The sequence below is a fragment of the Chrysochloris asiatica genome, unplaced genomic scaffold (assembly GCF_000296735.1).
Source record: "Chrysochloris asiatica unplaced genomic scaffold, ChrAsi1.0 scaffold00092, whole genome shotgun sequence".
NCBI classification, from domain to species: Eukaryota; Metazoa; Chordata; class Mammalia; order Afrosoricida; family Chrysochloridae; genus Chrysochloris; species Chrysochloris asiatica.
Genome location: NW_006408610.1, coordinates 3,248,317 through 3,263,078, shown reverse-complemented (window position 1 = coordinate 3,263,078; position 14,762 = coordinate 3,248,317).

Below are 14,762 nucleotides of genomic sequence, written 5' to 3'. Positions count from 1 at the left end.
TGGTGGAGGGTCTTGTACGCCTATTTTAGAGCTGAGGTTGGGGCTGCTTCCTGATCCCAGGCCAGGCTTGGGTGGGTGCTCCACATGCTCTAAGAGAATTTAGTAGAAGTGCTATTTAGGAAACCTGTGGCTGGAACCAAGGCCTCCACCCAGCCTCCAAGAACCTCTATCTTGACTGCTCTCAACTTAATCAAGTGACTTTTGGGCATAAAATTGTCATAGGGCACTAAAGAAAATGTAACTAAAATGGGAGCATCAAGAACCAACCTCTGGCTGGTCTGGGTGTTCCTGGTATGGAGAGAGTCTGACTCCCTGAACTCCAGAGACAATCCCAAGTTACATTTCAGTAGTTTAAAACTTCCCTTCTTCCTCTCCCTCAGTAACCTGCTAATGAATGGTGAGACTACCACTTCCTGAGTGCTTTCTGCGGGCCAGCCTCTGTGCTAGGTAGGCGCTTTAGGGAGGCTAGTTTCCCGGAGACCAGGTACAAAATGCCCATTTAAAAGGCTGCAGTGGGCCATGGGAGCAGAGATGTTTGCAGGCCCCTGGTTGGTACCTTTGAAAACAGTTGTAGCACTCTGCATTAATCATTGGGCTGTTAACCACAAGGTTGACAAGTCAAACCCATCAACCTCTCCAAGGGAGAAAAATGACGCTGTCTGTGCCTATAAAGGTTTATAGTCTCAGAAACCCCAACCTGTTAGGGTTACTGTAGGGGAATAACTCAATGCCAGTGGTTTTTTGTTTGTTTGTTTTTGGTGTTTCTCAGAGCAACATAGAGCTCCTGACTAGAAGAACAGATGTCTCTAGACCTGGAGGCTCCTACACTGTCTTCCAGTTAGACTGTCCTGCCATCCCTATTTCTAACCTTGTGGTCAGGGGAGGTTCGGTTGCATGAACAGACATGGACTGGGATTGAAGGACCCAGTTGTTCCCTGAGCCAGGTAGGAGCTAAAAGGACAGGGCTGCTAGAGTCCATGTTGCATTAGCTGCATTGACCTGGCTTCCTCAGCCAGGGGCTACAGCTGTGGGGTCTTAACCATGGCTGTCCCCACTAGCAGTCAGAACTCTTATAATTGTCATCATCTTGTGGGGGGATGTTTCTTAGAGAAAATGCAATCTTCCTTGATGATTTGTTTGGCATTCTAAAAGTACAAGGGGGTTTCACCAAAGTAAATGGGAAAAATTCCATTACCTTTGAATACCATTTTTCCACGAAGTTTTTGAAATCCCCTCATATGACAGAGAAAGAATATTTTGACAAAATAATAAATTTCGACTTGCTTTTGACAAGGAATCCTGGTGTGGCACTGTGGGTTAATGCACCAGACTGCAAAGCTGTTTGAACTGCAAGGTCGGCGGTTCAAGCTCACCAGCTGCTCCTGGGAAACCCTATACAGGGTCGCTATGGGTCAGAAGCAACTCGATGGCACTTCACAACAACAACAACTTACTTTTGACAAAGCAGAAAGGCCAGAGTTACACTTGTTTGGCAGCCTGGAGCATCTCTGTGACTCATGGCTGTTGGAGAATGTCTCCAAGCCAGGGCCTTGTCTCCTCACTGCCTCAGGGTAAGGTCCTAACTCCTGGGCTGTACACACCAGGCACGTGGTCTGGCCTTTGCCTATCTTTCTGTTGTTGGTAGCTGCTGTTGACTCCATACACGGCATAACGGAGCACTTTCTGCTCCTGCACCATCCATGATTGGTGGTGGTTGGGTTTCAGGCCCAGAAAGGAAAAGCCTCCTGAGTATATAGGTGCTGACCAGAACTCATCCCATGAGACATTAGTGTGTTATACAAAAGAGAATAAAGGAGATGGTTTACCTACAAGGGAATTTATGTACGAAGGGCAAAACACTCCTATGTCCAGTGGCTGCCAGCTGGATCATGAAGTTTACTGTGCAAGGGATGGGGCTAGGATTTTTTTTTTTTTTTTTTAATATTACTGGGTAGTCACAAGTATAAGGGAAGTTAAGGGTGGTATGTGGAACCAGGAAAAGGTAGGAAAATCACAAGGTGTTGTGCTGTCTGTCCCCTCCTAGAGAACAAAGTTTTGGGAGTAGGGCCTTTGGGCTTCTTCATAGCATGTTGTTGTTAAGTCTCCACATGCCCTGAGATTTGGGTAGAAGTGTCCTAGAGGAAACCCTGTGGCTGGAACCAAGGCCTGAACTCATAGCTACTCTATGTAGGGTTTCCAAGGGACAACTGGTGAGTTTGAACCGCCAACTTTGTTCAAACTGACCTTGTGGTCCAGTGCATTAACCCGAAGCGCCACACCAGGACTCCTTGTCAAAAGTAAGTAGACACTTATTATTTTGTTAAAATAACTAAAGCTGGGGAACAAGCTAGCAGGAGCAGCGGGAAGGGCTAGGTCAATGTGACCTTGGAGTGGCCATTTGGAGCTCTGTGTTCTCACAGTTGTCGAGCAGGCGCTTGTGATCCAGGGGGTTTTCATTGGCTGATTTTCAGAAATAGATCTCTAGGCTTTTCTTCCTAGTCTGGAAGCTCCACTGAAGCCTGTTCAGCATCTTCCCAACACACAGGCCTCCACCCACAGACAGGTTGTGGCTGTGCATGAGACGCATTGACTGGGTCTGAAATCTCTCCAAACCAAACTCACTGCCACTGAGTTGATTCCAACCCACCGCTACCCTACATAGGGTTTCTGAGATTGTAGATCTTTATGAGAATTGACAGCTTCCATTTTCTCTTGTAGGAGAGTTGGTGGGTTTGAACTGTCAGCCTTTCTGTTATCATCCTCCACCACCAGGGCTCCTTTGGGTGTCCCACACAGAAGACAAACATTCTATCAGTGACTCATCACTGTCCCTTGCCTACCTTTCTAGCCACCCCCTACACCCTCCCTTGATCACACACCAACCTGCAGAGCTTCCTGTCCTCGTGCCAGATGATGCAGCTTTGAAGGACCCACCTTGCTTTCTTGTTTTCTGCCTTTGCACGTGCTGCCGCCTTTACTGAAAGCTATTCTTCAGCTGGCTGATCCTGCAGGCTGTTGCCTCTGAGTGTGCCTGGATGTCACCTCCTGTGGGAAGACTCCTGGTTGGATTAGATGGCCCTTGCCCAGGTTCCCGTTGTACCTCCTGCTATGTGTTTGTTACAACCTCAGACTTGTTATGGTCCGTTTACTTCATGTTCCCCTGAAATTGGTATCTCCTGGAGGGCAGGAGTTGTTCTGTTCCTGAGTCATTCCAAGCTTGTTGGACTGATAAAAATGGGTGTCAGGATGTCCTGTTCTTTTCTGAGCAAAACATAAACCTAGGAGCTATAAAAGCAAAAACTGCTGAAAGTTGATTAAAGAAAAATGGAACTGTTCTGCCTAGCAATAGCCCATATACAAGGTCAAATGACAAATAACAGACTGAGGACAATATCTGTACCTTCTAGCAAAGGCATAAAGAAATATATATATTCATATATAAGGAATTCCTAAAGCCAGTGATGATGAAATCGAATAATTTGACAAATTTCTTCTGTCTGAAATTGATCAAACATGCAATCAAGATGCATTGATAATTACTGGTGACTGGAATGCAGAAGTTGGAAACAAAGAGGAAGGATCTGTAGTTGGAATATATGGACTTGGTAACAGAAGGGATCCATGATAGAATTTTGCAAAAGCAAGGATTAATTCATTGCAAATACCTATTTTCAACAACAAAAGAAGACTATAGACATGGAACTCTAGTTCTTCAGGTCTCAGGGCCATGGGGGCTGAAGTTTGCTATTAGTCCATTAGTCTATTAGACTAATTGTTTCCAAGCAGCTTTGATTTTCTTCACTCTTTGCTCCAGATGTCAAAAAATGCCAGGAGCCAGCCCCAGCAAATTTACTCCAGGGTTTCCTGAAGGTTGATGCGTGCATCAGCGGAAAGAATTGCACATAGTCGATAAGTCGTGATGAATTCAAAATCTTCTTATTACATGCTTTATTCTTCTCTCATTCTTTACTGTCCTGCTCATTCTTTACTCCCCTGCTTTCCTGCTCATCTCTTCTTCTGCTTCTTTACTCCCCTCCCCTGCTCCTGCTTTCCTCTTCTTCTGCTTCGTTACTCCCTTCCCCTGCTCCTGCTTTCATTCCCCTCCTGCTTTTTTAATCTCCTTTCATTTATTTACTTACTCTTCACTCTCCCCTTCACTCTTTACCTCCATTCTCCACTACATTCTCTACTCCATTCTACCACATTCTCTTTTCCTCTACTTTTTCCTTCTCTCTCTCCTCTACCCACCTCTACTTACTTATTCTATCTTACATGCTTTATTATCCTTCTTCTCCTCTACTCCCATCTACTTACTTTCTATCTTTACACTACTCCACCCCCTTCTTCTCCTTCTCTACATTACTCCCCTTATTCTATCTTATAACCCCCTTATATACCGTTACAAAAAACATTGCTTTCATAGTAATCAATGTCCTCAAAATAAAATCTATTCTGGGACACATTCTTCATGGTTTACAACCCTTAGATTTACAACAGGGATGAGAAGTTACAGCAAAGAGACATTATCTCAAGGCATAGGAGACATTCTGGCACCTTGAAACCTTTTAGTTAAATATTTGTTCCTACATAAATCTATTCTTTTCTCTGAGAAGCAATGTCACATATGTTTCTTAACCTTTGTGTGTTAAGTCTTATTAATTTTAGTTGTTAGGTGCAATTAACTCTCCATTAAGTTCTTCCATACACTATCTGTTTGTAGCCTACAAAAACATCACCTATCAGAACATTTAAAAAACTGAGGCTATGAAAAACAACTTCCCTGTTTTACTGATCAGACTTCTTATTTATGTAACTATAGATTCTCATAGCTCTTATCTATAGTTTAATTGTTTTTAGGAATTCTTGTACCCATAGCCCTTATTTATGGCCTAGTTGCTTTTAAGGATTCTTTACTGCCTTAAACTAAGGCTACAAGGAAGAATATTTACAATCACTAAACCTAAGCTGGTAGTAATTCAATTGACAAATCCTGTCTCCTAGCAGTCTTAAGAACATTGTTAATATAAGTAAAAACTGCCTATGATTACAAGTAGAATAAAATGTGGCTAATATATGGCTTCTAACTTTTAATAAAATTATACTAAAGTGTAGGAGAGTCAAAATCCAAAGTAAAGGGATACTAATAAAATCATGAATAAATCAGAGAATGATTCAACAAGAGGAAAATTAACTGGGGGCCTGTGCATAGAATATTTCTTCCTTGTAGCCCTGCTATCCAAGGAATAGTTCATTGTTGCTTTGCTAAAACAATGAATTCTTCTATGCCCAGGGTCCCCATCATCTCATTTATTTCAATTCCTCAATTAATATGTCTCAATTTCTTAATTTTAATTCCTTAATTATTATGGCCCCTGCCAAAAAGAGCAATAGCTGCACTTTTACACGGCCCAGTTGCTACTCACCAAAGTGGGATGTATAACATTATCTTTATGGACTATGTTATGCCATTGACTTTGTTATCACCTGAGACTAACTAAGGTCCTGAGCCCCCAGGCCCAGCAACTCATTCCCTCAAGGCATTTGCTTACGGCTAAGAAGTATTCATAACTTTGTCACATCAGTAATTATATAGGTAGAAACATTCTTTGTATATGTTCGTGGGTATAGTCCCATTCTGTTCTCCTGTTCACACCTATTCAGCCTGCATGTCTGTCCACTGTTGTTGTTATTGTTGTTAGGTGCCATCGAGTCAGTACTGACTCATAGAGACCTTATGCACAGCAGAATGAAACACTGCCCGAGTCTGGGCCAACCTCACTACTGTTGCCACGCTTGAGTCCATCGATGCTGCCACTTGGCCAATCCATCTCATTGGGGATCTTCCTGTTTTTCTCTGACCCTCCACCTTACCAGACATGATATCCTTCTCCAGCAACTGGTCCCTCCTGACCGTATGTCCGAAGTATGAGAGACGAAGTTTGGCCATCTTGGCCTCCAAGGAGCACTCTGGCTGCACTTCTTCCAACACAGATCTGTTGGTTCTTTTGGCAGCCCATGGCACTTTCAATATTCTCCTCCAACACATTAACTCAAAAGCAGCAGTTCTTCTATGGTCTTCCTTATTCACTGTCCAGCTTCCTTATTCTCCTACAGTCTTCCTTATTCACTGTCTACCTTCTACTTGTAGATTATTGTTATTGCAGGATTGTGTCTAATAGTATTTACCTCTGTTGCCTTTAACTCTTGTACTCCTCCCAGCATTTTCCTTTGCCTTTATAATTTTTTGCTGACCTCGCCCTTATTGAACATTTCTTTCCTCTTCGCCCAAGTTAATGTGTGTTTACCCTCTAGTTAGTGATTTACCCTTTCTTCCTTTCCCAGCCCTGGTCACCATCAAAGAATATTTCTTTTAGTATGAAAATGTTTTCTTGCCTTTCTATTACAGTGGTCTCATACAATATTTGTCCTGTAGTGCTTGACTTATTTTACTCTGTATGATGTCTTCCAAGTTCATCCATGTTAGGAGGTGTTTTGCATTATTCTTTAAGCATCCCATTGTGTGCATCAATTGATTTGTTCATCCATTCTTCCATTGATGGGCATTTAGGTTGTTTCCATCTTTTTATTATTGCGATGAATGTAGGTGTGGAAGAAGATCGCTTTTGAGGGCCCTTATCTCAATGTAAAGAAAATACAAATCCTCACCAGTGGACCAACAAACAATATTATTATCAATGGAGAAAATGTTGAAGTGGTCAAGGACTTCATTCTTCGTGGATCAGCATCAACACTCATGGAAGCAGCAGTCAAGAAATCAAACGACATATTGCATTGGGCAAGTCTGTTGCACAAGACCTTTTTTAAAGTGTTGAAGAGCAAAGATGTCAGCTTGAGGATTAAGGTGCACCTGACCCGAGCCATGGTATTTTCAATAGCCTCATATGCATGCAAAAGCTGGACAGTGAATTAGGAAGACCGTAGAAGAATTGATGCTTTTGAGTTATGGTGTTGGAGGAGGATACTGAAAGTAAAATGGGCTGCCAAAATAACCAACAGATCTGTGTTGGAAGAAGTGCAGCCAGAGGGCTCCTTGGAGGCCAGGATGGCCAAACTTGGTCTTTCATACTTCACACATATTGTCAGGAGGGACCAGTTGTTGGAGAAGGATGTCATGTTTAGTAAGATGAGGGTCAGAGAAAAAGAGAAAGACCCCCAGAGAGATGGATTGGCCAAGTGGCAGCATCGATGGGCTCAAGCGTGGCAACAATTGTGTGTTTGGCCCAGGACCGGTCAGTGTTTCATTCTGTTGTACATAGGGTTGCTATGAGTCGGTACTGATTCGATGGCACCTAACAACAACAACAACAACAACAATGGGCTCCTTTGGAGAGTGATGGCTTTGTATGATAGCACTGGACTGCAAACCACGAGGTCTAGCCCACCTGTTGCAGGAAGATGAGGCCTGAATGGGAGAAAGTAATCACCAGAATACCAGTGATTTTAGAGGAATAGACTTTATTGCCAGCGGAGCAGCAGCAGACTAAGCTCCCCCAAACAGCTTTCATACTGGTTATATGGGATTACATAGGGCTGAGTGGTGAGAACACCCTGTTACTTTCTCATGGGCGGTTCTTAGATAAGCAGCTTTTTACAAAAGCAGAAGAAACAGTTTCCTTTGTGTGTGACCTAGGCCTCAAGGTCTTATGGGTAGGGACCTCCTCCCTCCCTCACACCAGTCATTCCTAGAGAAAGATGAGGCTTTCTGCTCCTGCAAAGATGTACAGCCTCAGAAACCCTATACAGGGTGATGATAAGTCGGAACCGACTCCACAGCACTTTGCAACAATACAGTACGGAGTACACTGCTCCATAGGGTTTCCGAGGCTATAAATTTTATGGAGGAGTCCTGGTGTGGCTATAGAATAAACACTCAACTGCAATGTCTGTTTGAACCCAAGATCGGTGGTTCAAATCCACCAGCCACTCCTGGGAAACCCTATACAGGGTTACTATGAGTGAAACCAATTCCATGGCACTTAACAACAACAACAGTTATGTATGGAAGCAGACTGGGTTCAAACCTCTGACCTTTAGCTGAACAGCCCAGTGCTTAACCCACTGTGCCACTAGGGCTCTTCTGGGAGGGACATGGATTACAAATGAGAACACCAATTTGTAGAAAAACCAATTGGATTAGAAACTAAAAGTCACTGTCATTGTGGCTAGTGGGGGAGGGGTTATTTACCATTGTGTGCTTATTGGTGTAAGAGTTATTAATAGTCCCAGACCCATTCAAAATAATTTTGGTTTGCTTGCCAGAAATTTTTCTCTCCTGACCTTCTAGGATTGTTCAGTCTGACCTCATAGTTTCTGGGCATTTTGTGGTATGGATTTAGAAAAATGAATAGAGATTCAGAATTGGGAAGACAGGAAGAAAGGGAAAGGAGTCTTTGATTTTGGGTTGATCCCAGCGTTTCCTTTGTTGTGGGAAGTTCTGATGATGAGTAACTTGGGAGAGAAATTACAGCAAGGAGCAAAGAGGCTTGTCAACTACATAATGAAGAGCAGAGAGGGCTCTGAGTGGAGAGGCTGGGCCACAGCCAAATGCACTGAGGAGTTAAGGCACAGTTTGGGAGCTGGTTTACTGGAGACTCCAGAGCAGCTAAAGGTATAAAAGATGAGGGGGAAGGAGTAGATAACAGGACTTTTGAGGACTGTTTCTAAGGATTATGATGTTCTTCAAGAGACCCAAGTGAAGATTAGAATTTCTTTGAAATTCCTTTTGATTGCCAATGTACTTTTCTGAGTGTGAGTGCAAGATTAAGCCACATGAGCGCGGATTATATTTGGGTTATGTGATTTTGTTAGGTGTTCTTTACATTTCCAAGAGCTTTTATTTCCTCGATCTCATTTTACCTTCCTACCACAACACCTTCATGACAGATTTGACTCTGTTTTGTTCCATTTTTCTAATGAAATACTGAGGACCACACACCAGTGTAGTGCTGATCCTGGAGTCAGGATTTTCTCTTTCCTCTTTCTGCCATACAGCTACCTCCAGACAGGCTGTTGTCACTGCAAAGTCAGGGCTCCGCCTCACTAACCTTTACCTCTCTGTGATCATTTGAGTGAAACACCTCCGACCACACACCACCAACCTCGGATACCTGTGTGTTCAGTCTCAGTAGCTACTTCATTACCTTTATCTTCCCTTAGCTTCCTTCGCACATAGATTGTGGTTTCTGGGGCAGTGAAAATCAGAAATGTCATGCAACTGCCTTTGAACAAAGAGCCCTGGAGTCAGACTGAAGTAATCAACAGGTTGTTTATACCGAGAGCTTCCTGGTGGAACTAAATATTCTACAGCATGTGCAGGTATGCAGGAGCCAGGCTTGATAAGACCTGAGACAAGGCAATGGGGACATCAGGCCAGAAGAGCTGCCAGTTATCTAATAACAAAGGAATGTCGGGATTAAGTGGGTAGAGGGCCAGGACTGACTGTAGATTTGAGCTCTGGGCCTTTGGAGGGTATGATGCTAACCCAGGTGTAGCCTGTGAGAATGTCTTATTGCTGTAATGGTGTAGTCTTATGGTATCTTTATCTGCTGAGATTACATGCTTACCCTTTACCTACTGGCCCAGATAGCAGATCCCTGGGAGTTGGAGGCCCAGTGAACTTCCTTTCGGGGCTCTGGATTTCCAGAAGATCAGGGAGAGTTCAAAGATGACTTCTGTTTGTCTGGGAAAGATAGGTGAGGGACCGAAGGGTTTCTAACTCTAGCTATGGACTTGGAAGCAGCCAGCAGGGGCAGAAATTCGTGGATGTAAACTGGAAAGATTTGCTGAGATGCCCCTCAGGGTGTGCAGTGGAGCTCCAGCTGGGTGTTGGGGGTGGTGGTGGTGGTAAAGATTTATTTCTTGCTCCCCAGCGACATTGTGGCCAGGCCCTGGCTTGGGAGCTCCTCTATATATCACCTGGTGTCTTGGTGTGGTGCTGTAGGATAGACACTGGACTGCTAACCAAAAGATTGGCAGTTCAAATCCACCAGCCACTCCTTGGAAACCCTATACAGGGTATTTATGAGTCTGAACGGACTCAACAGCACTGAACAACCCAACAGCTTATCACCTGGACTTCTGTTGTGGCCCAGCTACTTCTGAAAATCAGTTTCCATCTGAAAATGGCACTGTAGGATAAGCACCAGAGTGCTAGTCTCAAGGATAGCGGTTCAGACTCAGCTCCTCCTTATAAACCCTATACAGAGTCGTTATGAGTCAGAACAAGGGCACTTAACAACAGTAAGAGTGAAGTTGAGCTCTGGAGTACCACTCTTTGGCCTTTATCTGGGGGAGAGTGGAATGATGGGAACGAGGAAAAGAAGGCCATTTGTGGGAACATGAATTTATTTGACCTCTGACCTGTTTCAGACACTGCTCTCCATATCTTATCTCATTTATCTTCCCATCTAGCCTTCCTCTGGCTCCTAGGGTCCCTGTCAACATCAGCTCTATGGCAGAGGATGAGCGATCCTTCAACATAGATATTGTTATTTCCATTTAAAATCTGAGACCCTGAGGCTTGCAGACCAAAGCAAAACCCTTTGCCATCACATCAATTCTGATTCATAGAGACCCTAGAAGGCCAATTAGATCTCAGAGGGTTTCCTTTGTGGGAAAGTTTTGTGGCTCTGTAGGCTAAGCATTGGACTGTAAACCACAGGGCCGGTGGTTTGAGTCTACCACCAGCTACCCTGCAAGAGAAAGATGAGGCTTTCTGCTCCTGCAAAGAGTTACAGGATTACTGTGAATTGTAATTGACTTGATGATACTTAACAACTATCTTCATGGAAGCAGACTGCCATATCTTTCTTCCACGGGCTTGGAAAGAAGGGTTTAAAAATTCTCCACACTACCACTATGGCATGGACTCATACAAAGGAGAGTAGAAATAGGTGGTGCTAGATCTGTGAATCAGGAATAGATAGGACTAGAGGTAGGCTGCACTTCTGAGAGTAAAGATTGTTGTTGTTAAGTGACATCGTGTCAGGTCTGACCCTGTATAGGGTTCCCAAGGAGCAGCTGGTGAGTTTGGGCCACCAACCTTGTGGTTCAGTGCTGATCCCATGGCACCACACTAGGATTCCAGGAGTGAAGGGGATTATTCTGGGCAATCCGGGGTGTATGGGCATCCTGTACAAGGCTCAGAAGCCGTGGTCTGTGAAGGAACTGTTAAGTAACGACCCTGTATAGGGTTTCCAAGGAACCTCTGGTGGGTTAGGACTGCCAACCTTGTGGTAAGCAAGCCCAGTGCTTATCCTATAGCACCACGCCAGGACTCGAAAGATGTGTTGTTGTTAAGTGCTGTCGAGTTGGTTCAGACTCATGGTGACCCTGTATAGGGTTTTCAAAGAATGGCTGGTGGGTTTGATTAGCAGTTCAGTGTTTACCTTACAGCACCATACCAGGACTCCGTTTGTAACCGAATTCTCATAGTAACCCACAGGTGGTGTCTCAGTTCTCTAGAGCTGCTGTAGCAGAAACACCGCAAGTGGGTGGCTTTCACAAACAAATGTATTCTCCTCGTTTAAGAGGCTCAAAGTTTAGGGGAAGGTGTGCTCTCCCTGGAAAAGTCCTCGTCTCCTTTCAGTGTGTATAGGCCCAACCGACTTTCCTTGAAGATCTCCATGTGTCTCAGCAGCAGTCTTCCATGGAGTTTAGAAGTTTCTCAGTGCAGGGACCTCAGGCCCAAAGGACACATGCAATTTAAGGCTCTTCTTGGTGGTAGTAGATTCCTCTCTCTGCTAGCTTCTCTCCTTTTATCTCTCTCTTTTTTTTAATTCAAGGTTTTTATTGTGAATTGAGTGAAAGTATCCAGGGCACATCATCAGTTTCACATTCAACAATTCATATAACTTGTTTCATTACATTGATTATAATTCCCTCCATATACCATCAGTTCAGAGTATTTCTGTCTATCCACTTTAGCTTTTTTTAAAAAAACACACAAACAAAAAACCCCACTCAGGCATATATAATAATTTACATCTCCAAAGGGCACATTCTGCAAGTCTGCTCCTGGCCACCAGTTCTTAGTCCTTCTCTTCTTAGTTGATGAATCTAGAGTCCTCAGCCGCTCCCCCTCTCCATGCCCTCATCTCTGCCTCCATCTCTGGCGCTCTTGCTTCTCTGGATAAGTTCCCGCATTCTATTTGTGCGTTCCTCTCTTGATGGTCCTAGGGTCCTCTGTTTCTGGACTGTAAGATTAACCACTCCCCTTTTTTTGTTACAAAACTTCTACCTTTACAAGTGTGACAGTCGTGATTAGTCATGATAAGTTATTCACTACTGAATCTTACGACTCTTATCCCCATCTCCTTTGACCAGACCCATCTAGACAAGATGACAGCTATTTAGTGGGGACTCTTTCTTTCTCCCCACACTCTTGAAACCTTGTAAGCTAGTCACTTCATGCCTTTATTGTCCCCTCATTTTAGATAGCCAATGTCTAAGTTGCCCGTCCCTATCTACCCTGTGCACAGAGCGGATAGCATTGAAACCTGATTTGAAGACTCTTTCCCTCTCTGTTGGTATTTAGAGTAACTACCGCTCTGATCTTGGCTGAAAGCAGAGATTTACAGCCTTGGAAACCCCCTATACAGGGTTGCTGTGAGTCTGAACCAACCCCCCGGCATACCACCACCACCACCACCACTTCACAGATTAATTAAAAAAATAAAAAGACAACAAAAAGCCTGTTGGAGTCCTGGTGTGGCGCTGTGGGTTAATGTGCTGGACTGCAAAGTTGGCTTGAACTGCAAGGTGGGCGGTTCAATCTCACCAGCCTCTCCTGGGAAACCTTATACAGGGTCGCTATGGGTCAGAACTGACTCGATGGCACTTAACAACAACAACAAGTCCTGGTCCCAGAGCTCAAAAGAGAGTAGACAGGTCCAGTGGAGAGCAGAGTCAGGTAACAGGACTAATGGAGAGTCCAAGTGTGGTGGTGGCAGCAGGAAGGAGCCAAGAGGACAAACAGAACATCAGAAATAATGGAACCAAGAGTGAGAGTTCGGAGGTATGAGAACCAGAGTTCTCTGGGGAATTACCAGGAAAGACTGACACCCTCCTATGCAGTTGCTGTGTACAGTGCAGTTGATGGGAAAGTAGAGAAGGAATTTGTTGACTTCAGATTCTGATTGGGTAGGGACTGCAGAACAGACAACTATAGAGCCCAGAGTCCTGGGAAAACACTCAAGATTCTAAAAGAAGGTGTGCCCTTGTGAATGACCTCAGAGAGTGACCAGCAGCATCCAGCCCACGAGGCTGAGAGCACCACCATCTCTGATGTCTGGTTTACCCAGCACGGACTAAAAAGACTAAATCTAGAGACTGCCCCAATTTAGCCAGGGTCAGCTCCACCATTTATGTGGCTTGATAACCTGTCTTTTGGGAGTATCTTTGGTGAGTCTCCCGATCACAGTTGGAAAGGAAGGGGCACGCAGTAGATGCTCAACCAATGGTGAGAATTAAATTAGGTTGTCCATGAAGCTAAGAAAGGGCCCTTTCCATAACATCTCTAACAAGTGGTCCTCTAGTATCTCCTGGTAGCTCTCATAGCATAGTGGTTACAAATCGGGCTGTGAACTGCAAGGTCAGCAGTTCGAAACTACCAGCTCCTCCATGGGTGAAAGATGAGGCTTTCTGCTCCCATGAAGATTTACAGCCTTGGAAACCTTCGCTATGGGTCAGAACCGACTCGACAGCACATAACAACAACAAGTATCTCCTGGTGTGGCTCTGTAGGATAAGCACTGGATCACAAAGTCAGTTTGAACAGTAAGACTGGCAGTTCAAACCCACTAGCTGCTTGGGAAACCTTTGACAGGGTTGCTGTGAGTCAGAACTGGCTCTATGGCACACCACCACCACCACCATATGCAGCATTGTAGGTTTTCAGTTAGTTCATGGGGAGCTCTCATTTCTTAGGCACCTGCCTTGGCTGCCATGACCTGCATCCCCCTTGTCCCCCAGTCCCTGCCCACTTCTCCCTTCACCGACCACACTCTGCCCCATTCATGACCCGTCTTTCAGTATTCCTAGCCAACCCTTCTCCAGCTCCTACCTCAGAGACTTTACAAGTGTAAGATCCTCAAGCCTAGAATGTTCCTAGTAGAACTGCGCCATAGAATTTTTTTTTTTTTTTTTAAGTTTTTACTGTGAATTGAGTGATATTTTACATGGGAGAATATCGATTTTACACTCATTTCATTGCAATGATCACAATCTCCTCCATGCATCATCATTCAACAGTATTTGCTTCTATTCCCTCTAGTTTTTGTTTATTTGTTTGTTTTTTGGGGGGTGTACACAAAAACAGGAATATATAATCATTTTAACAACCAAAGGGCACATTCTGCAAGCCTGCCTCCTGGCTGCTAGCACACAGCCTTTCTCTTTCCATGAGCCTGGAGTCCTCAACTGCTCTATTTCTTTCTTTTCTTTAATGTTTTATTGTGAATTATGTGATAGTTTGCATGGGAAAACATTAGCTTTACATTCATCCTATTGTATATCTTGTTTCATTGCCATGGTTACAATACCCTCCATGCATCATCAACCAACCAAAGGGTATACCCTGCAAGCCTGCCCCCCAGTTGTCAGCACACAGCCCCTCTTCCCTCTCTGGGTCTAAAGTCCCCAATTGCTCCATCTCTCAACGTCATTGTCTCTGCCTCCATCTCAGGCATCACTGCTTCTCTGGGTAGGGTCCTGCTCTCTGCTCTTCTCCCTTGATGGTCCCA